At 33.4% G+C, this 25,137-nt stretch overlaps 1 pseudogene; it reads right to left on the reverse strand.

Annotated features, from left to right (window-relative positions):
• Nucleotides 1-4,930: 4,930 nt before the first annotated feature.
• On the reverse strand, nt 4,931-20,771 carry LOC131875783 (endoglucanase 16-like; annotated as a pseudogene).
• Nucleotides 20,772-25,137: the final 4,366 nt, after the last annotated feature.

Genomic DNA, 25,137 nt, shown 5'->3' on the forward strand with positions numbered 1-25,137 from the left:
ACTATTTTGTTAGATGATTTGATCAGACATTTAAATGCTTTGCTTCTAGAAGAATAACCTAGAAATGTTCCTTCTTCACTTTTCTGATCAAACTTGCCATTTCTATCATCTTTATGAACATAGAACCTACTTCCAAAGATTTTAAAATAACTAACATTAGGTTTCTTATCATACCAGATTTCATATGGTGTCTTCAAAGTACCTTTCTTCAATTGAACTCGGTTCAAGGTGTAAATTGCAGTGCTTATTGCTTCTCTCCAAAATGTTTGTGGCACCTTCTTTTCAATCATCAGTGTTCTAGCACAATCCACAGTAGATCTGTTTCTTCTCTCAGCTATTCCATTCTGCTGTGGAGTTCTCAGTGCAAAGACTTGTCTTTTAATACCATGATCATTGTAGAATAAGTTGAACTCATCAGATGTGAACTCTCATCCTCTATCTGATCTAAGACATTTTAGTTGTCTTCCTATTTCATTTTCAACTCTTGCCTTGTACCATTTAAACATTTGAAAAGCTTCTGATTTTTCTTTTAAAAACATTACTGACATCATCCTTGAATAGTCATCCACAAATAATATGAAATATTTATCACCATAATAACTTTGAACTTTCATAGGACCACAAAGATCAGTGTGCACAAGATCCAAAATTACCTTAGAAGTGTAACACTTACTTGTAAAGCTTGATCTTGTCATCTTACCCATCTGGCATCCTCCGCACATAGCATTCTCAGGTTTTTCAAGACTCGATAGACTTCTTACTTGGTGCTTCTTACTTATTTTGATCAGATTATCAAAATTTACATGACAAAACCTTTTATGCCATAACCAGGTATCATCAATCTTTGCATACAAACACTTATTATAAGTTGAGTCAAGGTGAAATGTGTTACCTTTCGTTTGTGTCCTAGTAGCAGCTAACTTTCCATTTTTGTCATGAACTTTGACAATTCCCTTCTGAAATTCTATTCGGTAACCCGTGTTGTTTAGCTGTGCTACACTCAACAAATTGTATTTCAAACCTTCAACCCAATAAACATCATTGCATCTTGCATTATCAAGAAGTGTTATAGATCCTGTACCTCTTACCGGACATGGTGCATCATTACCAAATCTAACATAGCCTCCATCATAATCTTCTAATGTAACAAACTTGTGTTTATCTTCTGTCATATGATGTTAGCATCCACTATCTATAATCCAAGAATCATTAGTGTTTATGTGGGATATTAGGGCTTCTTCTTCATTTGATGTTAGCATCTCTTCTTTTGAAGTCTCGGTGTCCTCTGTAGTGATTATCTTTCTGTCTGTCATCTCGGTAATCTCTCTTTTCTGTAGATTCTTTGTCAGGATAGTTAGAAGCCATATGTCCTATCTTATCACAATTGAAACATTTCAAAGGTAGTTTTCATTTATACTTACCTTTGCCTCTCGGTAACCTTTTGGCTAATAGTGCTTCAAACTCTTCTTGCTTTCTGATTTCTTCATGTAGTTTGTGTAAGTTTCCTCCATGTTTTTTTGAAATCTTTCTCTTGCTCCTCTGTGATCTCTTTCAGAGTACTTATACTTTCTTTCATTGTAATTGTTAGATTTATCAAGATGAAAAGAACTAAATGCAGACTCAACTTTATTTACCGAAGATCCACTGTTATTAAAGTTACTTAACTCAAATGCATGTAGCTTACCAATAGTAGCATCTAAAGAACTGGCATATTAGGTACAAACCTCAATTCATTGATTGCAGAGACTCGGATTGCATAAGCTGGTAGAAGGGTTCTTAACAACTTACTTGTTATATCCTTTTCTTTAATAGTTCCACCTGCTCCTTTGATTTGATTGACTATCTCCTTTAGTCTTGTACTGTATCGAGTTATGTTCTCACCTTCATTCATCCTCATAGATTCAATTTGTCCTCTTAGACTATCTACTTTTTCTCTTTGAACATGTTCATCTCCTCCATATACTGATATGAGCTTATCCCACATTTCCTTTGCATCATTGCAGCCTTCTAGATCATTAAACTATGAATTGGTCAATATAGATGTTATTTCAATCATTGCTGGAATATGTTCTTGCTTTGCCTTTATCTCTTCCATAGTCAATGGATAGGTGCTCGGTGAAACAAAATCATTCTCCAGATAGTATACATCATATTCTCCAACTCCTGATAGATGTAGCTTCATTCTTTTCTGCCATGTAGAGAAACTTGACTTGTTCAGCTTCGGTGCATCTCTCTTATACATCTTTGGATCTTTAACTCAAGTGCCTTTAAATATTTCTTCCGGAGTCCAAAGCTCTGATACCAATTGATAGTTCTGATACTTAATGTAAGTACAGATCTAATAACCAACAAGATAAGAGGGGGGGGGGGGGGTGAATCATAAAAACTTAAACATCCATCAAAACATCAGATTCAACCTCGGTAACATATAATTCAGTAATAAAACCCAAAACTGTCAAACATGCAAACTCAAAAGCATATAAACATCATAAACCTCATAACACCAAATTTAACGTGGAAACTGAAATAGGGAAAAGCCACTGTGGGATTTTGGACCCACTAAGAAATATACTCTTCTAGAGTATGCTCGGTTAAAAGCAAATCCTATTAAAGATTACAAACACATTGCTAGATGTGACCCAGTTAAGCGATTTCCCTCAGATCTGTTAGGATCTTCACCTTGTTAGAAGTGACCTTGTTAAAGGATTTCAAACACTCAATCTGAATGTCACATTGCTAGAGGGTTTTAAAAATAAGACTGTTAAATCCACTCGGTTAAGAGATTTTGTGTCACTTTCACAAAACAACAGTAATAAAAATCTATTTGCAACTTCACATCTAAAATGCTAAAGCAGATTCTTATTTGTTCAATAAAATCTAGACATAGAACTAATCTTGTCCATCTGCTGGGATTCTATACTCTGTTATTCAAATAGGTCTTCAAGCTTCTGTGCTCGGTAATCACTATGTAGCAACCCTGTGCATACACTTGTCCGCATACATTGTTTATCAATAGTTTCCTATTAATAAATAATTAGGTAACTGCATAATCTCCTTGATCACATTTCCCATGATCAATCATAGCCATCAGATCTTCAATCTTGTCCAGGTTCAATGCATCTTTCGATCTGAAAATGTTTTACGCTGCTTTGGAACTTGCATATTAGTCTTGGAACTTGCGATAGGGTATTGCGGTTCAATCTGAGTTGTAGATCTTCATGCCGACTTTCCATTGCCTTAGATTCATTAACAAACTTCATGCACGACATACCAATCATTTAATCAGTTCCAGCTCATCAGCTTCCTTCATTAAATACTGCATGTAAACATTTAATGCATTCTGTTATAGCTCGGTTACAACATGGTAACAACTCGGTGAATACTAAACTTCACTCGGTAGACATTCTGCATTCATTAACCGATACCGATAACCTTAGGGTTTACCAACTAGGTTCCTTAGGGTTTACCGACTAGGTTCTTTGCTTGATAACATAGTATAGTATTAACCTTTACAATTTACAACATACGTATGATGTTAAAACAATCTAAAACATCATGATCTCATCATTGTCTAACTCGGTACTAGTTGCCCATTGAGTACCTTATTCATCCCCTTATTCATCATATTCTTTCTATGTCTTTTACCGACATCTATAAATTCTTCAAATCATACTTCTCAAGATATGGCAACATCATACTGAATTAGAAAATCAATTTCTTGACATCAATGACAAAATAATAATATCAAGATAGTAAAATATCTTTAATCAGTTATATCCATAATCATCAACAACCTTCTCAATATCCTTATGAAATGCCAACAATCTTTCATTGTCTTTTATAATGCAATATTGCCAACACTTGATCTTTAGCTCTATGCAGATCTATGATGATTTTATATAGGATATTTCATGGGAACTGAACTCTAGGTATACCGTCTTGAAAATTATGGGGAAGCATCCCTGTGTGGAAGATTGTGCCCTATTTTAGGTCTTCTTTCACGATTTTTTTAATTGAAAGTATGTTTTGGATAATAGTCATTCGTTATATGAAAAATAAAGTTTACTTATGGTTCTATGTTGTCCCTTGTTTGATCTTGGTATTGTGAGAATCACCAATATCTCAATTTGGTTACAGTGTCAAAATCTTCTTTTAATTATGATGAACTCTTTGCTCATTGAAGCCCTTCTCAATAGAGTCAATAAAATGCATGATGGTTAACTTCTTTGATCCTTTATCATACTTGGTTATAATTAACTTTTCATATGATTCACGGTTACAATATATAAACAATAAGGGCCTTTTAGAGAATTGTTTTATATTTAACTAAATGGGGTACAAAACTATGGGTTGCAATATAAAATATATTTCAAATCTTTGTTTTGCTAAACTCCAAAAAGGGGTTTACAAAATGACATTTCTAATCTCAACTTTTTTTGACGAAATCAAAGGATTTGTTTAATAATTTTTGCAAACTTCCTTTATCACTATGGTTGTTGGGTTTGTTTCTATGAATAAATTGTTTTGTCTTGTGTGGTGGACTTTTTTTCTCTAGTGGTTTTCCAAGGAAATCATCAAACCTCTAAAATTATTGAAATTTCTCATCAGGATGATTTCCATCTTTCTAAAGATCAGGATATCCACCATGTTTGATATCAGCAGGATATTTTGAGCTATACACTTGATTTATTTTAATTAGCTCAAAAAGTATAGAATACATTTTTACCTAAAGATTTTGTTTCTAACATAAATAGATTTATATATTTTTTACTTTAGAGCCTTGTTCACCATTAAAGCTACTAACTTGGAAATAATAATTAATCATGGGGACCTTTTCTCATATAGCCTCCCATAATTGTAACTACTCTAGTCTTATCATTTCCAATGATCGATGGGAAGATTTCTCGTAATTCTTTGATGTCTAAGGAAATCAAAACTGCCTGTTAGTTTTGCGTGTCATTCTATACAATTTTGCAAGAACACCCACGAGAGGAGAATTTATGTATGTTGTAGGTTCAAGCATGCTAGATTTGGTCCTGAGGTCTACAAAACGGTCATATTTATCTGGTCCCCCCACTATTGCCCCAGTTAATGTGTTTGGATTGGAAGAATCTTTGTGAAACCAGTTCATGAAACCTTCAATGCATTTGATCTTCGTTAGTTGTTGATGAATGGAAACTACAGATGCTCCTCTGTGATGTGGTTGCCTTGGGTATTTGGAACCGTATCCTACCATATATGAAATGCCGAGAGGATTCCTTCCTAATAAATAACCAATCTGCAAAGGATATGATTAAGATTCGTTATATTGTATGCTCCAAAATACAAATACAAATACAAATACATGTAGTGTGCTTACTTGTAGCTTTGCGAAGCCCATAACGTCGCTGGGTTTAAAGAGAGTGTTGCCGCATGACAATGTTTGCTTCTTAGCTGATAGTAAATCACTGTATCTTGCCAGCAAAAAAGCAGCACTGGTAACATATTGAGTGTTGGCGCCATCTCTAACATACAGCAAACCTCCTGTGACAAAAGGATTGAATTATAGATATCACTAAGAGAATTTTGAGGGCTATGATTAGAAAAGGAGGAGTAACAAATGATTTACATGGCTGTGACTAGAAAAGGAATCATTGTTCGTGGTATTGGTGAAGAAATAGAGAGCTCACCTGGGGTGGTTTTAACAGAACGAATGGGACTGCCAGGAAGAAGTGAACACACGAAGCGTTCTGCATGACTTCTATAGGCTGAGAATTGAGCTTCCCCTTGGAAATATAACTGGTTGGTGAAGTGCATAAGCTAGCTTTAAGCTAGAAGTATGTTTATATTACATTTTATTTGAAAAATTGCACCAATCAGTCTACGCTTACGTCTGTTAGAAGCACTTGAATTCCAGCATATTTGAGGTCCCAGTTGAATTCATTAACATATGCCTTTAGATCGTCGTGCTGGATAATATAGTTGGAATAATATGGGGATTTCGTAGCTCTGTATAGCCAAGATGCAGCCCAGAGAAGCTCGTCCAGAGATCATATTTACAAGTGCATATGTTAAAAGAAAACCAAATTCTGCTCACAAGAGCATATGCTAAATGAAAACCAAATTCTGCTTACATTGTAGCCTGAAACAGAGCAATAAAATGGACACTCTCCTCCGTAGGTGCCCTTGAATCGATCGGCAAAACTGAAGAGCTGAAGGGAAACATAAATGGGCGGTTAGAAAGAAGATGGATGCATAAGATTTTTCTCAAAATGGATGGATGAAACTTGTTGATTTTGCTGTGTTGGTTAACAGTTAGGTTTTCTATTTTACTTGAGCACCCAAACATACCGATTGAGAACGTTGGAGGAGAAGGTGTGAGTAACGAGGGTTTGTGAATCTGAAAACAATGGAGGAGGCAGCCAAGGCTGCGGCCGTTTCTGCTGCAATTTCTGATCCAGGGGTGTCTTTATCGATCTTGTAAAGAGATCGAGGAGTGTCCATATCTTCTGGACGCTCCCAACAATTATGGTCTGCCAGGGGATCACCCACCTATTTTATGCATCAAGATCAACCTCTTTAGTTTTTCATAATCTTGAAGAATGAATGCTGAATATTTTAGCTTAGATTTCTTTACCTGAACCCATAATTGATCTGGAGTTGCACTAGCCTTGAGAAAGTAGTCAGTTCCCCATCTAATAGCGTCCCTTGCATTCTGAATCTCTCCTGCAGCTTTCAACTCTTTCCCATAATCCAGTGTGCCCTAAGCGAGTGTGGTGATACTGAATGCCATGGGAAGCCCATATTTCACATTATCGCCTGCATCGTAGTAACCCCCAACTAAATCAACCTGCAGTTGAGTTGCACACAACATTTTGTATGGAGTCAATGAAGAAGGATAGTATGATCCACTTCTACTTTTATCTCTAATCAAATTGAATAAGGATCTATCTCTTCTTCTACTTACGTTTTGCAAGTGCCCATCTGTGAGGCCAGAATCTCCTCTCCACTTTACTCGCTGAGATTGTGGGAGTTTACCAGATCGTTGGGCTTCCAGGAAGAGAATAGACTTCGACAGGGCTGCTCTGTAATCGAATTCTCCACGAACCACCTGCCCTCCACAACAAAACAGCAACAAGACCACTGACAAAAGCGCTTCCATTGCCTTGGCCATATGGACTCGCTGCTTTCTTTGATATGCAATTTAGAATTGTGCGCTAAATCTATGTTCTCTCGGATGAGACTGCACCTTTTACTCATGAGATAAAGCTAGCAATGGAACAGGGCAACACGATACCTTTATTTATTTATCACGAGAACTGTGTATGAGTTTCTGTTGCTGAGTCATGCATGGGAACTGCAAGATTTAGAGCATGGAACACCACAAAAATAAACAATTAGTATGAGAAAACAGGTATTTGCCTTATATCATTTGTCTTTCATTCGATTGTTGTTCACAAGAATTATACGCTTCACAAGAATTATACACGTTTTACCTTTTGATTTGTTGACAAGATTATAAGTTTTACCTTTTGTTTTGAATTGCATTATTTTCCGTAAGCTACCATTAGTATCCTTGATATTGATTCCCTGAGCGAAATAGGTAGTAATTATCTGCGTTGATTGATGAATAGTAAGGGAGAATGAGATTATAATTACAGGCTTAAGGCAGGTAAATGTTTGATGTTTGTAGTTTGATTAATTTAAGATATAATACTATTATTCAAATTCTGGTCGTAAGATTAATACTTTAATATAATATGCATGTGTAATAAATACTTCTTGTATTATATATTTGTTTCAAGTATTGGACAAAATTTTTGGTTTTCAATATGTTATAATATAAACACATCATGCACAGGAAATAAACATATGTATTATAAAAGATGAAAGTTGCATTTGACAAAATGCATTGTCACCGGATTAAAATGTCTTTCAACCTAAAAGCAATGATTCCACCTAATATACCACAATTAATAAGATTACAAATATCTTTGGCTTTCACTTCGACGACAAAATCTATCCCAATGACCTTCGTAGAATTGCCATAAACCAAAACTAAATTAATATACAAATTTTGAAGATTGAGTTGGAAAAACATCATGCCTAGACAAAATTGCATTTACCAAAAATCCCACCATCCTACATAAAATAAAATAACAAATTATAGTCTTAGAGGGAATTATTTCCACAAACGACACACAATCTCACTGTGAAAAACCCTGCATATAGATCGGAGATTAGACTTTTCTCTCCTAAACATAACAATAAATAGAATAACAAAGGTTCTGCTAGCTAAAGAAGCAAATACAATCACTCATTGCTATAGATAAGACAAAAAAGTTGTCGATTTTCTTCGTATTGATTAACATGAATATATAAGCATTGGTCGCGAGATTGATTTCTAGCCAAACCTACACGGGATGTACAACTATTAAATCGCCCCTAGGAAACACCCATCATTATGACATATGCATATGGAGGGACAAGGTTACTTGCATCACCTCAATTATGATTTTATGTTGAGACATTACTTCTATTAATGGCACATGATTCAGGAGGCTTCTCTAAGAGATTACACCTATTATTCTTTCCTTGCCTTCTTGACTCAAATTCTCACTTTCTTGCCCTTGGCAATCCAAAGGATGGACCTGATTGTATAGCTGGGTTGTATTCTCAAGTAAATGTCTTTTGTAGGAGAAGATGAATGAAACAAGGATGAGAAGGGTCTTCTTCTTCTAGGTTGCCAATGTTCTAGAGGCCATACAAGAAGTTTTGGGTCTTAACTTCATCTAAGTAACGACAAGGCATCAAGTTAGTACAAATATTTCTTCTACAATTGTTAGCAACATTCTTATTATCATAGAAGACAAGGAAATGGCAAAGGCATTAGGGAAGTTTTATGTCTGGTACAAATTTAGAGTCAAGTTTAATAAAAAAATTGTTAAATCAACTCCTATCAAAATTTCCTTAATCCCATTCACATGCTCGGAGTTTAGGGGCATTTCTTGGACATCGGTCTGGTCTGTAGTATCGAGGCCCAATTGTTGGCTCTCTTCAAGGTGGTGGCATTTCAAGGATTCACTAAGAGTGTGATAGAATCATATAATGCTACCATGGATTTTATGACACTCGGCACTAAAAAAAAATCATATCCTTAGAAGGAACAATAAACATGGCGAATGCTACACAAGCCATAATGTTCTTGTACATAAATATTGGTCTAGTAAAATACAAAGATGGTTCTTAAAATTGTCAATCCGTAGTGTTTGGTAGTTTTACTTGTTTAAATGCTAGAATTTTTTTTGGAATATACTTGCATGGGTGACCTATGTAGAATGCGTTTTGTTTTCATAACCATCTATATCAAAGATTTCTATATAAGTTTGCCAGTCTCTTTAGAAGTTGAAAATCGCAATTCATCATAAGATATATATGTGAATTGGTTGAATGAGAATAACTTCCAATCATGTAAAGCTAGTCTTCCTTACAAACAGTCATGACTTGATTTTTGATGCAATTTCTCAAAATAAATAAAATGAGAGAGGGTCCTTAGCCCTCTCTCGATTAATAAAAAATGAAACAAAATAAAATATAAAATATTTTCACTAATTTAAAGTTTGGAGTGAGAGCCTTGCGTTTACTGCCCAACAGGTCTCAATAGTTAGAATGTGACTGCTTTGTAGAAAGTATGAGTTTTCATTGAACTAGGTTGTGTTACAAAATCAATCAGAAGATAATAAGCTTTTTGTGGGAGTAATTTTTTTTTAAAGTTAGAGATCTTTATTTACCTAGTAAAGCCGATACCAAGAGAGATTAAGTTGTTGCCTAATGCACAAAGACACAGGGGTTCTAACCTCAACAAGATATGATCTTGGATCATCTATAACAAAACAAGGTTGCTTGAACAACTGATTTTAACACATTTATGATAAACATAATGCTAGTATCATTAAAGTTAGAGGTTTGAAAACTAAAATTTTAACCAAAATCAAAGCCCCAAAAGTACTTTCTCTATAAAAAAGGAAAAACTAAAACTTTTAATCTAACAAAAGTAAATGGAGAACAATTTAAGCACAACAATACTCCAAATATGTGTGCATCACTCTACGTCTGACATACAAAATTCAAAAGAAACTCTCCAACAAATTTTCTATCTAGACCATCTAAAATCAACAAATAAATTGGTAAGTCTCTCAGTCCCAGTCACAACATAAAAAAAGCAAAAAACAATAAATGCAAGATAGAAGAGAAGCATGCGAGAAATAATTACTGTAGAGTCAATATTTCTGCAGTCCTTTAAAGGAAAATATTGGTTGCAAGGTAAGGTTTGTTTTCAGATGTGGGTCAAGGAGTGTTTCAACTCCTTGAAAGTTGTTTTCCAGATAAAATTAAAAAAATTTATGACTTGTGTACAGAGCGAATTACCTCAAGGTTCTACATAGTTTGTCATGTTGTGAATGATGCTAATGAGAAAAAATGGACAAAGCTTGTAAGAAAATTTTATAAAACTGTATCACGACAAAACAATTTAAAATTAGGCCAACCAAAACATATATTCCTATAACAACCACTTCAATCTATTCACAACAAATTAAATTTAAAAATATTGGGGGTTCTAGAGCTACATGCTCTAGAGATGGAATAAGTTAGAAGTTAGGTTGTATGCAGTGGAGATAAGGATAAAATATATTGTAGGCAGTGGAGAAACACAAAGTGAAAGATTTAAGAATGAAAATTCTAGTGTGAGTAATTACACCCTAGCAAGAACTTTCCCAAAAATAATAGAGAGATGTAAAATAAATTAACATCTTAGATTAGGATTTTAATTTGATTTACATATTCTTCTTTCAAATTGTTTATATTTGTTGTTTTCTAACTTTAATGCTTACAATTAGAGCTGAGTGAAACTCGTATACACAATTTTGTTTTGTAGAAATATTGGACTAGCTCAGTATACATTGAATTCAGGAGCAATTAATATCAATTCTCCAATTCATGGTCAAACAAATTTATCACTTGAGTTTTCAAAGGAAGCATTACAAAGAAACACATATGATAATGTTGTTTTATCTTTGTTGAGCATATTTGTGGCACTGACTTTAGTTATACGTGGAAAAGGGCACAAAACTAGATCAATTTTGCACTTGTCTCAAGTTCAAATAGGTCAATAATTGCACGAAATTTCTTCTCATCTCATTAATATAGTTTTGCTAGATGGAAATGTCAGAGATTTCACTTTTGTGATTTGTGAATGGAGTATGGGTATATCAATCTATGTTGTGAAGAATCGACTTAGGTAATGGGAAATTTCTTCAATTAATACTCAATTTAATTATTACTTTTTTTAATAAAAAAAATTAAGCCTATAATTTTAAAAAATTTTATATATATTAAAAACTCGTTATTTTAAACCATCTGATTTAGATTTTAAATGATTAATATATGTTTATATGTATTTGTTTAGATATACATTTTTTATGTTTATAGTATTCAACAAATTGTAAATAAATTATTTTCAACTTTTTTGGTGAATTATAATTTTCTCCAATTTAATTTAATTTAATATTTTTGGTGAAGGAGATATGTTAATTCATTTATACTTAGCATTAGTACTCAAGTATATTTTTGTCTCTCTTTGTAATTTAAATTGATATCTCTTGACATATTTAACATAGATATTTTGAAATATAGGTATGGTAGTTACAAGTATAAAGAGAGATGTAAAATAAGTTAGCATACACGTCTTTAAAGAAAGTTATGTAAAACATATACTAAAGTTTAATTAAATTTGTATTTATTAGTCTATGTATGTATATACAAATATAGAAAAAGACTAAAGTTTTCTATCAACTTTTCACTTTATGTTTACATTAATAATAATGCCTTGAAAAATAAAAACCATGTCCAATGTTTGCTAGGCGGTGGAGATAATATTTCTTCGAAAGGCCAAAACCTAAATTTCTCATTGGACCATACAAAATTTCTCTTGAGGAAAAAATAACATTTGATTTGTAAAATTTGGTGAATAATGGGTTAATGGTAGAGGAGGCAAGATAAAAATTAATGCGATTGTGGATGCATGAAATGTTAATGTTGCCTCAACTATATGATCTATTTTTGATTTTATAATTTTTCCGAGTAGATGAGCAACATGCAAGGATATGGAAAGGGTATGTGTTGGTAGGATATGCCTCTCCATTATTTCAAATTTAAGTCACTTTTTCAATTTCCATCATATTGGAATCTACACGCAACCCTTTAACAGTGGCTACGTTATATTGTAGAGTGCATGCAAGTTCAAGCGCTAGTTGAGTATTAAACTCTCCTAATTTCTAGAAATAGTCAAGTGACCCTGCATTTACTAACTCATCTCTACAATTGTGGGCATGGTTGAGCAGGGTGTGAACCAAAGGTTATTTCCTTATAGGATCTCCACCCATCTATCAATTTGCAAATTTTGGTAATAAGATAACTTCTCCTAAAAATTCCACGCTAAATTCCTTGCACTAGACGCTCCCTTACCCAACTTTGCTTTCTGGTTTAGTCAAAATCAACACTTGTCTAAATTCTATATTTGGTGTTTGTTTCCAATTCTTTCAAAATACTCAACAATGTATAAAGTGGAGAAAATAAAATGGCGTAAATTGAGAAGCCAAAATTCAAAAAATATATTTTGATATTAATAAGGAGTGAGGAATAATTATGCTAGAAAATTTGTGTATCTTGCTGTTTTTTCACAACCAAAAAATTATCATTCAAAATGAATCGAACAATTGGTAAAAAAGTTGGCATGCAAACTAATGATTGGCATAAATAGTTGTGACAAGGCTCACCCCCAACTTAAGGTAAGCTAAGTGTCCACATGTGCGATATGATAGGGTCAAGTACATTAATTGGGGAAGAGCATGGAGAATCTCTAGTAATAAATCATTAAAAAAAAAATTAAATAGTTATCATAATTGATGAACAATGGGAAAATGAAAAGTTGGAGTCTCATTATATTAGATATTTGTTCTAGATAGACTTACTTGAGAACACTATCTACTTTTGATATGCTTTCTTCCCGTGTGCTATCTTGTATGGTCATCACATGTCTCTATCCTAGATAGAACAGTTTCTATTCTAGATGAAAACAAATCTTTCAATATAAATGTACATCTCATTAAGCTAAATCCTCCATTAAATTAATACATTAAGCTATTTATTTAAATATTTCTGTTCTCTCATTATTGTCTCAGTTTGACTATACATGTGCTTGACTTATGTGACTTTCTAATATTAGTGATATATTCAAAGGTTCCAGCCAATCTCACAAAAAATAATTTTCACTTTTAAATATGCATTGCCAAGTGTAAGCTGGTCAAAGATGAATGGAATATTATAAATGAAAAATAAATATGGGAAAATGGAATTAAGAGGGAAAAGGTGTTTAGAATAGGCTGGTCAGCAATGGCTAATGTAGGAAATTTTAGTAGTTGAAATAATGGATTTGTTATGTAGGGCAAGAGCTTAAAAAAAATGAAAATTCAATATGGTGTTAAGGAGTAAATAACGCAAGGCTAAGAGTGAACTGAGTTGAATTTAAGGGAATGAGTCACATGGAAGTGATTGCGGATTCATTATTGATTGTCTGCAACAGTTGCATCTTTGATGAATTATTACTTGACATGATTACTAATTTGTTCCGGGAAATAATCTGGTCTAGCATTTTCTATTTTTTATAGAATAATACGCTTACACTAAAACGATCATGGAGAGGTTGGTCTAAAACTTTGTCTCCCCACTGAAAAAATTGCAAGGACTCTAGTTAAAATTTTCTATCCTTAGTTCAAGATACCTCTCTACAGTCTCCCTTTTGATAAAAGAGACTTTACATCTATATTGATACACAACACTAAAGGAATGCTTCAAAGCTATATTAGATATATAGTGATTTTAAAATCATAAATTTAGAAAATAGCCCACGTTAGACATATGGTTAAATTTTAAAGTTGAGGTTGTGTTCTCCATGTACACATGGGGAGAACATTTCTCATTCTCTCATTTTTCCTCCCCTTCATTAGAACTTGGAATCAACCCTACCTTTTCTCTCTTAGGGATATTAAGGACACCTTGCCTTTTGAGCCCCTTGATCTTAAGATCTATGATGGTTGTATCTAAGATATGTCTTGGAAAATTGAATCTAAGTCTATTATCTTGGAAATTATGGGGACTCGTCCTTTTGTGAAAGATTTTTCATTTCATTCCAAAAGAATTTGGTTAAACATCAAGACTCTAATGGTTACGTACTTGATTGTGCCCTCTGTTTGGTCATCTTCCACTATTTTGTTAATTGCAAGTATGTTTTAGATAATGGTAATTGGTTTTATGGAAAATAAAGTTGTCTTATGGCTCTATATTCTTCTCTCTTTGATCTTGCTATCATGAGAATCACTAATATCTATTAGAAATCTACTTGATTGTCCCAAAAATTTTGAACTAGTGCTTGGATTGTGTTGGAAATGGAGATTTGTCAACTTAGTGTCTTGATTTATAACTTGCAATCAGATTTGTTATCAAACGACAAACATATAATACAAAAAGTTATAAAGACAATTCCAATCATAATCGTAATAATCATAAACACATGTGATTTTTCTTTGAGGATTTACGCAATGACTCACCCATGCTATGAAGCCCACGAGAGATCATATAAGGTGCTTTGAGCCTATCCATCAAGTATATGTATATGTATGCATATATATGTATATGTATGTATATATGTATAGATATATGTATATATGCACACACACAGATATATGCATGTATGTATATATATGTATATGTATATATATATATATATATATATATGTATATGTATGTATATATATATGTATATGTATATATGTATGTATATATATATATGTATGTATATATATGTATGTATATATATATATATGTATGTATATATATGTATGTATATATATATGTATGTATATATATATATATATGTATATATGTATGTATATATATATGTATATATGTATGTATATATATATATATTTAAATGTATCTATGTATGTATACACACACACACACACACATATATATACATATAGACATACACATATATACATTTATATACATATGCATATACATATACATATACACATATGTACATATATATATACATATGCATATATATGTATATATGTATGTATATATACACATATACATATATACACATATACATATATATATACATATACATATACATATACATATACATATACATATACATATACATATACATATACATATACATACAGACATACATACATATCAATGGGTGTGTGTATGTATACATATACATATACATATACATATACATATACATATACATATACATATACATATACATATATGTATGTATATATGTATGTATGTATATGTATGTATGTATGTATGTATGTATGTATGTATGTATGCATGCATGTATGTATGTATTTATGTATCAGAATTCATTTATTATTCAAATTAAGTAATGATTTTATGTAGTTCAGTTAAGTTATTTGTAGTCTACATAGACTCTCCATTTACCACCTTTTTTTGGGAAATATTACAAGTGGTGAAATTCACTCACTATCAAAGATAGGATAAATAAATCTTTCATTTTAAACAATATTTGTAGTTTTGTCTTACCTATTTCCTTAGTTGTGGGATTCATCCTTCTCTTGGGTTGCCTCATTGCCCTACATAGTCTTCCTTTATGTATATTTTGTGAGTACATATATTTGGATTAAGTCCTTTCATACTAATATAATCCCGAGCAAAAGTATCTTTATGTTCTTGTAACAAAGAAACTAATTGCATCTACTTTTTCTTATTCAACCTAATGTTAATATTAATTAAGGTGCCTTATGGTAGTACTCAAGAATATTATATATGTGGTAGGAACTGGTGAAGTAGTTGTAAAGTTGATAAGTAGCTATCAAATGAGGCTATATGAAGCAATGAATACAAAATATAGGAACTGCATGTCAAATATGACAACATTTTTCATATGTATTATAATCATTTTGGATCATACGGTCCAAGACTCTATCTTTATCTTGTCTTTACAAGATTGGATCTCTTGCTATCATCATGAGTTCTTGTAGACTATCTCCCTCATTTTCTACAAGGTTTGGCCACATGACCCGATCACTCTCTTGGCGAGGCTAGGCTAGAGGATATAAGATTGGTTTCTTAGTGACATTCCTATTTGAGATAACCATTTTCCCTGATGTGCACCCTATTAAATCATCTATTGATGCAATCATGGGTCTCCCTAGGATGAGCATACACCCCCAAGGTTAGTCGTTAGCTACAAGATGATAAATCTATAGGATACTCCCAAAAGTGTAGTGTTATGAATAGATCTTCCACAACCCCCCCAGGCTTCACAACTGAACTATCAAAAAGATGGAGAACTATGGGTGTATGCGTCAAGTATGATAAATACAAGTTCTACATGGTCTCTCTAGTCATCACATTGATAGCTGCCCCTAGGTCAATGAGAGTGTTCAAAATAAGCAGTCCATTAATTGTGATATTAACCATAAGGCTTCCAGGGTTTGTGTATTTGAGATTAGTGTATGTTGAGGCATACTTGGTCTTTGATTCCATGGTTTTCAATAATAAAGCTAGAAAACTTAGCCATATTCATCTTCTAGAGTCTTGAAATTTAGGTTTGATGCAGGAGCATCCTCAATCTATGAGCAATCTTGCATCAACCAAAAATATTTCCTTTCAGTTTAGTTCTTGTTAAGTTTTGTGTGCAATTTTATGTGCTCCTATCGATATGTGCCGGTATGTTGGCATGTTTGGCATAACTGATGCAAATGGGTTGATGACTGTATCGGTAGAGGAATGATGATGACATGATCATTTTTTAGTGTAATCATTGATGGCAACCTATGTCAATTAATGTTTGATGATATTTAGAGATGAACTTTGATGTCTGACTTATTGGATAAGTAATTTAGTCTACTGGATTTAGAATTTGTAACTTTGACAGGGTTTTACCGACATGACTGAGAATTAGGACTTCAACCGGTAAAAGAAAAGATTTTGATTTTGATTTTGTGTATGTGACTAGAACCACATCCTATGTTTATTACCAAAAGGCATATTTTGAAATTATGATGCAGTTTTGCTAGGGTTTTAATAAGGTTTTAGGACTGGTGATGAATTCACTCAACCAATAATGATTTTTGATTTTATAGTGATTGGTGGCGAATATACATGAAGGAGATAACACGACACAACCCACGTAAATGTTGTAATGTGTTTTGGTGCGGAAGATGGTAGAATTTCCTGGGAATGTGAAAAGTGCTTATCAGAATGTTCTAAGGGTTTGACTTCTGTACAGATTGGATTTTTGTGATGGGTTATGAATAATCATCAGTTGATATTACATTGTAATTTATTGTAGTTATCTGTATTTTAAATTCAACATGTAATTAGGTTTTACATCCGACTTAGTTGTTATGGCTATTTAGGGCGACACAACTGATGTTTTATGTGTTGGTGGAATTTGGAGAATGAGTTAAGCTGTCATAGAGAAGATAGAGATGTGCCTAAATGTTGCAGATTCTGAAGCAAAATTGGATCTAATTTAGCAAACTAAAAGTTTAAAGTTACAGATCATTTTTCAATGTTGTTCCCTAACAATTAAAGTAGCATAAATCCCTTAACCATGTAGGTCCTGATAGGCCTTTTTCATCTAAGTCTCCTAACAGAGAATCTCACAAAAGAGTGTTTAAATTCTCTAACCAGGTTGATCCTAACAGATCATCAACCTCCTAGCTAGAGTTATAGGCAAATCCCTTAACCAGGTGACTCCTAATAGGGTCTGCTCCTAACTAGGCGTATTGTAAGCTCTTAACCGGGCTAAGCTCCTAACATGGACTACTTTAAAAGAGTACAAATGATTGTGGGTACCAATTCCCACCATGATTTTTGTATTTGGCTTTCCACATCAAAAATCTTGGTGTTTATGTGTGGAATGTCTTTTTATGATGTTTATATTTACATGCATTTTTTCTGAGATACCGGTTATGATATTGATAATTATGATATATGGTTTTAGCAAATCTAATTAAAAGGTTATTAGATCTGATTTTAGAAGTGAAGATATCTTTTAGGAAATTTTAGATCTGATTTGAGCTGGATTTGAGTTTAAAGTTTAAGTTATTGTTAATACTGATTCACCCCCCTCTCAATATTAATCACATCTTCATAAGATTAACAATTGGTATCAAAGATTTGGTCCTCTGTGTGTAGAAACGCTTAACCACTTGAGTAAATATTTAGAGGAAGAGAAAATGATGAAGATAGATGGTCCGAAATTCAACAAGGATAAGTACAAGATCTGGAAAGACAGAATGAAGATATATCTTCGTTCTCAATACTAGAAACATGTTGAAACAACATATGTGGCTTCTACTACTGCTTCCTTGACATCGGATGAACTTAAAGATCAAGAGGAGAACATGCAATCCGTTGAAGCTATTGTAAGTACTTAATCCAATTCTGAATATATTGATGTTCAAGAATTGGAAACCGCACATGAGGTTTGGGAAACATTAGAAACAATTCATGGAGGAGATGAGCATGTACAAAGAGCAAAAGAGGTAAACTTGAGAGGAAAATTTGATGATATGAAAATGGAAGGAGAAAATATTGCACAGTATGGTGAGAGAATGAAAGAAGTTGTTGGCGGTATAAAAGGTGTTGGTGGTAAAATTGATGATTATGTGGTGGTAATTAAAATGCTAAGAACTCTCCAACCTCAGTATGCTATTAGAGAATCAACAATCCAAGAACTGAGATCCATTTCAAAGGATAAGGTAACTGTTGGCTTTTTGATAAGCTAACAGCCTTTGAGCTAAATAGTTTTGTTAATAGTGTGGTAAAATCTACTAAATCTTCTTTTAAAGCTTCTGTTACTGGTCCATCTCCTAGAAAAGGAAATAATGCATGTCTAAGTCATGAGTGCAGATCTAGTCATGGAGGTAACCAGGAGAGTGAAGATAGTGAAGATCAAGTAATGTAACTTGAAGCACTGCTAGCCAAGATATTTCCATGAGGCATCGGTAAGTATAAAGGAAAGCTACCTTTAAAGAGTTTCTCTTGTAGTAAGATTGGTCATATTTCTGCTAACTTCCCTAACACCGATAAGAAAGATAAGTTCAAGAAATTTAAAGGAAAAGGCATAAAACACTGTTATGTTGCAGTGGATGAAGGGGTGACTGATGAAGAATTTGAAGATGATGATGACAATGAAGAGATTGTGTTTCTAGCTATAGAGGAGGAATTGTCTGATGAGAAGGCACTGGTTTCTCATGTAAATTCTTAACTTTTAATGAATTTGATGGAGGTGTTGTTAGATTTGGAAAGGACTCTCCTTGCATGGTGAAAGGTAAAGGTTCTAATTCTTTGAATGGTAAAAATAATATTGATGATGTATTTTGGGTTGATTGTATGAAACATAATCTGTTAAGTGCTAGACAACTCAATGATAAAGGTTATTTTCTTTAGTTTAATGGTGGAATCTGCAGGATTCTTGGAGGAAATGGTGAACTGATTGCTACCAGAAAATAAACAAGAGGTGACTTATTTCATTTAAATGCTAATATCTCTAGTTGTCTAGTTGTAAAAATGGAAGATAGTTGGTTATGGCGCAAGAGTTGTTGTCATATGAATCACTTGGTGAAGGTTAAAGCATGTCTAGTGTTGTGAGAGGATTACCACATATTGTTAAACCAAATAATGTGATATGTAAAGACTGTCAAATTGCTAAGAAGGCCTCTATTTCATTTAAGGGAAAGAAGTGTTCATCTAAAAATATTTTGTATTTGGTTCATATTGATCTCTGTGGTCCTATGAGAACAAAAATCAACTTTGGTGATAGATATTTCATGCTTTTTATTGATCATTATTCTAAGATGATGTGGGTTACATTCCTAAAGGAGAAATCTAAAGCCTTTAGTAAAATTAAATCAATTAAAGTTATAGCTGAGATTGAGACCGGTAAAAACTTGAAATGTTTAAGATCTGATCGAGGAGGAGAATTCACATCTAATGAATTTTTTAGTATTGTGATGAACATGATATCAAGAGACATATGTCTTCTCCAAGGACACCACAACAAAATGGTGTAGAAGAAAGGCTGAACATAAAAATTGTTGGTGCTGCTAGAACATTGCTAATACAAGGGAATATGCCTAAGATGTTTTGGAGAGAAGCGGTTAGTGCTGCATTCTACACACTATACTAGATACTTATAAAGGAATGCAATAATAAGACACTTTATGAGCTATGGTATGGTAAAACTCCTTGTGTTTGTTATTTCAAAGTATTTGGAAGTTAATTTTTAATCAAAAATGATAACTACTGGAAAGTTTGATGCAAAATCTGATGAAGGAATATTTGTTGGTTATTTTCTAAGAGAAAAGCATATAAATGCTATAACAAGAGAACTAAGAAAATTGTTGAAAGTGTTAATGTAAAGGTGGATGATTTGTCAAGTAAATATGAAGGATCCAGTAGGTCTGAACCTAGAAAAGATGATAATGAAGAAAGATGGGTGACCTTTGAACCAAAAGCACAGAATAATGATCAAGCAAAAAATGCAGTATTAGGTGCTCAACCAGTAAGCAAGAACAGTGATGAAGGAAGTAGTGAATTGACTAGTGAAGTATATGAGCATTGATTTTGATGTTCCTTGGTGCCTGGCTCACCTTTCCCTTTGATCTACGCTTCATCGTTTGTATTTTCTGAAGGAATTTCTTTACCAGAAGCCGACCTTGTTGTTTTTACATGTTAGGTCCTGTTCTTCGACATTTGATCCTTTTTTGGGCCGACCGGATCCCTTTGGATTGTATAAATCATTGTAATTGAGCATTAGATTTAAGACAAGTAGAGATTAGCTAAGAATGAATATAGAACATAGAAGATAGATTTGAAGATTTGAGGTCCACGTTGTGACTTGTTATGTGGTTAAGCATGTTTTAGTAGGCCAGTGAGATAGTTTTTATAACCTGGTTGCTATCGGTTGATTGTAAATAGTTTTTAGGATATAAATCCTTCAATTCTACATTGCCTCCATCATATCCTTGTGTTTCCGTTGTGTTTACTCTTGTTGACTAGCCTTGATAGATCTCTGGATGAAAACAATATACTCCGCTTGAATAAAAAAATTCTTTTCCTTTGATCCAATGCACTGTATCATGGTTGCATTCATACTTGTTGCTTCTCTTCTTGCAAACTTATGGCCTTTTGAATTTTTTTTCATATTTCTAATTTTGTCACTATCTTTTCACTTCTTATTGTGTGTCTATTATTGACTCATGGTCGCAATTGATCTTTTGTCATCCTTATAACTGGGCTACCTCTATGGTTGTCTCAGCAAGTAAGAAATTTTTTGAGATAAATACAACTTGCATTATTAAAAGCTTCCAAATTATTTTGCTTCTTGAGATTTGATGCAAACTTGACAGTAGAATATCCCCAGGGTTGTAATCCTCCTAATCATTGATATTTGCATGCATAATTGAACCCCATAGCCCATAATTCTATTATTAGGCACTTACATTAAATGGTCAATTTAAATGTAAATCAAAATTGAGGAATATTTCTTCTTACTTTTAAAGACCAATAATACTTCTTATGCACAGTTCAATATAATTCACTATCAATCTCCAAATTCTCATAGTTCTCATTGAGAGAGGATATCATTATGGTGGCAAAATATTTGAAGTGGTATAAGTCACACCTATTAAAATTTTCTATTTATAAATAATTAATCTTTAATATTTAATAAGTCCATGGAATGCTGCCGTATATTCAATGTGTCCATGGAATGCCATCGAGGGCTCTGTAATATGCACTAGAACTCGGTCGTTCCATGGCATGTACTCTCAATGAATTTGCCTACACCCTTCACAAGAGCCATTCTCCATATTGCTGTACACTGAGATGCTTCAAAATTCAAAAAGTTAGAAAACTTTCGCTAAAAACTGTGTATATAAAAACAGGCAAGTTTCCGTTTATAAACAAAACCTAAAATCTCGTAACACAATAATTATTCGATCTTTAAAAATCTAGGTTGAGATTTCTTGCATTAACATGTGACAGTAATGCAGCCGAGAGGATGTGTGAGAGCCAAAATCTGCTTTACCCCGTGTGAAATGACACCGTGAAAATCTTAGAGTACTCGCACTTATCTTCCATTCATACCATCTGCAAGCTACATTTAAATGCATATATGCAAGTGTCCTTTCAGTCATCCTATCCGCAGCTTCAGGTTAAATGCATACATGCGAGTATTTTTTAAGATATAATTTGTAATTTAAATGCCGTACTTTCCTTTTGTACCAATTCAAGCAATTCGAGGTATGAAGACAGTTTGATGGGAGATGCAACTGACTCAATTGAAATGCCATCACAACCATTATTTGCTAATTTGTCAGCTACAGAATTGCCTTCCCTTAATGTGTGGCTGACAATGTAATATGAAAATGTGTCAATTAAATCCAAAATATGCTTCAAAACATACGATAGGTGCTAAGTCTTAGATCTTTTCGAGGTAACTACATTGATTATAACTAATGAATCCCCTTCTAAATGTATGTTGGAGAGACCGCATTTCCTTGCTAACACCAGGCCAGCTAGTAAGGAATTTGGCTCTACCAAGTTATTGGTAGTCGAAGGGATAGGAGATGCTTGGAAAGCACACATTTTGCCAAGTTGATCTCGAATGCAAACTCCAATTCCCGACTTCCCTGTGTTTACATGGGAAGAGCCATCGAAGTTGATCTTAAAGAAATTAGGTGTAGGGGGTAACCATTTTATGGAAGACCTATCTCTAACATGAGCTGAAGACCAATTCAGAGGAATCCCTATTCACATAATAATACCATTCCATGATTTTACAATTACCTTGTCCCACTGGGTGAATGACTGAATGTCCTTGGAATTAGTGAGAGAAGAATTTATAATTTCTGCAATCGAATTTTCTAACTTGACCAAAATTTGATCCAAAGAAGATGATGCTTTTCTAAAAATTATTTTATTCCTCTCCCACCAGATGGCCCAAATGATGAGAGCAGGAGCACATTTCCAAATGCCTGAGAAATTTGATGATAAAAATAAAAGAGGCCAAGAGTTAAACATATCCCAAAGTGATTCGGGAAGGGCACCATAACTTGGAGTTTATTCATGATGAAGAACCAACATTGGGAGGCAAAAGTGCAATGTAAAAATAAGTGATCAACTGATTCTTCTCCTAAGTCACAAAGCACACAATTAAAAGCTTGTGAAATTTACCCAATTTTACTAGTCTATTTGGTGTTAGGATTCTTTTGTTCAACGTTAACCATGCAAAACAACCTACTTTTGGCAGTTCACAATATCATTTCAATAGAATGAGTATGTCCGACTACAAACCGTTCCGCTACAACCCTGTTGTATGGCTTTGTAACCTTCTTTAATTGAATATTGCCCTGATTTAGAAGCTGCCCAAATTAACACATCTTTCCTATTAGACATGAGAACTGTCCTATTCAATAAGATAGCTGCCAAGGAAGAAGATTGCTGAGTGGATATTGGGAGAAGAGTTGGGTCTTTCCAAATTATTTTACCTAAAAATATTTCTAAAGCGGACACATAGTCACTCAATTTTGTACCCCAATGAGCTATAGCTATATTCATAATATCTTCCATGTTATCCATTTGAGCAATTGGAGGATGCCCACACCATGAGTCTATCCAAAAGTTAGCACTAAAACCATTATTGACTTCCCATGAAACATACTTAGTTACTAGATTTCTTGAATGCATCATAAAATTACAAATAGGCGACCCTTTTGGAGTATCCAAAATTGTCAAAACTCTAGATGGTTGATTGTTGTCCAAATATTTTTTGTTCTCTCATTAATTTCTCAATTTGACTATACACTTGCTTGACTTGTGTGGCTTGATAATACTAGCAATATATTCAAAGGTTCTAGCCAATTTAAAAGTAAAATAAAATTTACCTTTAAATATAGAACAACAAGTGCAAGTTGGTCAATGATGAGTGCAATATTATGAATTCAAATTAGATTAGTAAAATTGGTGTTGAGAGGTAAAATTTGTTGAGTATAGTGTGTTCTTCAATAATGGCCAATGGACAAAATTTTAGTCATTCGAATAATGGATTTGTTATGTTGGGAAAGACCTCAAAACAATCACTCTCTAGTTCTAAGCTTCTACCCTTAGCTCAAGATACCTCTCCAGTCCCCCTTTTGATGAAATATCATTTTCACCTAAATGGTACACTAAACTAAAAATGTGCTTCCAAGCCTTATAAGATCTGTAGTAGTTTTCAAAAGTCCCAAATTTAAAAAATATGCCATGTCAGACATATGGTTAAATTGTTCAGTTGAGGTTGTGTGTCCTTCTTGTATGTGTGGGGAGAACATCTCTCATTCTCTCAAATTTCATCTCTTTCATTAGAACTAGGATTCAACCCTATTTTTCTCTCCTAGGGATGTTGATGACACATTTCCTTTTAAGCCTCTTGATGATAGTTCTGATACTTAATATAAGTACAGATCCAATAACCAACAAGATGAGAGGGGGGGGGGGGTGAATCATACAAACTTAAACATCCATAAAAACATCAGATTCAACCTCAGTAACATATACTTCAGTAATAAAACCCAAAACTGTCAAACATACAAACTCAAAAGCATATAAACATCATAAACCTCATAACACTAGATTTAACATGGAAACCCAAATAGGGTAAAACCACTGTGGGATTTCCGACCCACTAAGAAATATACTCTTCTAGAGTATGCTCGGTTAAAAGCAAATCCTGTTAAAGATTACAAACACATTGCTAGATGTGACCCGGTTAAGGGATTTCCCTCAGATCTTTTAGGATCTTCACCTTGTTAGAAGTGACCTTGTTAAAGGATTTCAAACGCTCAATCTGAATGTCACATTGTTAGAGGGTTTTACAAATAAGACTGTTAAGTCCACTCGGTTAAGAGATTTTCTGTCACTTTCACAAAACAAGAGTAATAAAAATCTATCTGCAACTTCACATCTAAAAAGCTAAAGAAGATTCTTATTTGTTCAATA

Source organism: Cryptomeria japonica, chromosome 5 (assembly GCF_030272615.1).
Source record: "Cryptomeria japonica chromosome 5, Sugi_1.0, whole genome shotgun sequence".
Lineage (NCBI taxonomy): Eukaryota > Viridiplantae > Streptophyta > Pinopsida > Cupressales > Cupressaceae > Cryptomeria > Cryptomeria japonica.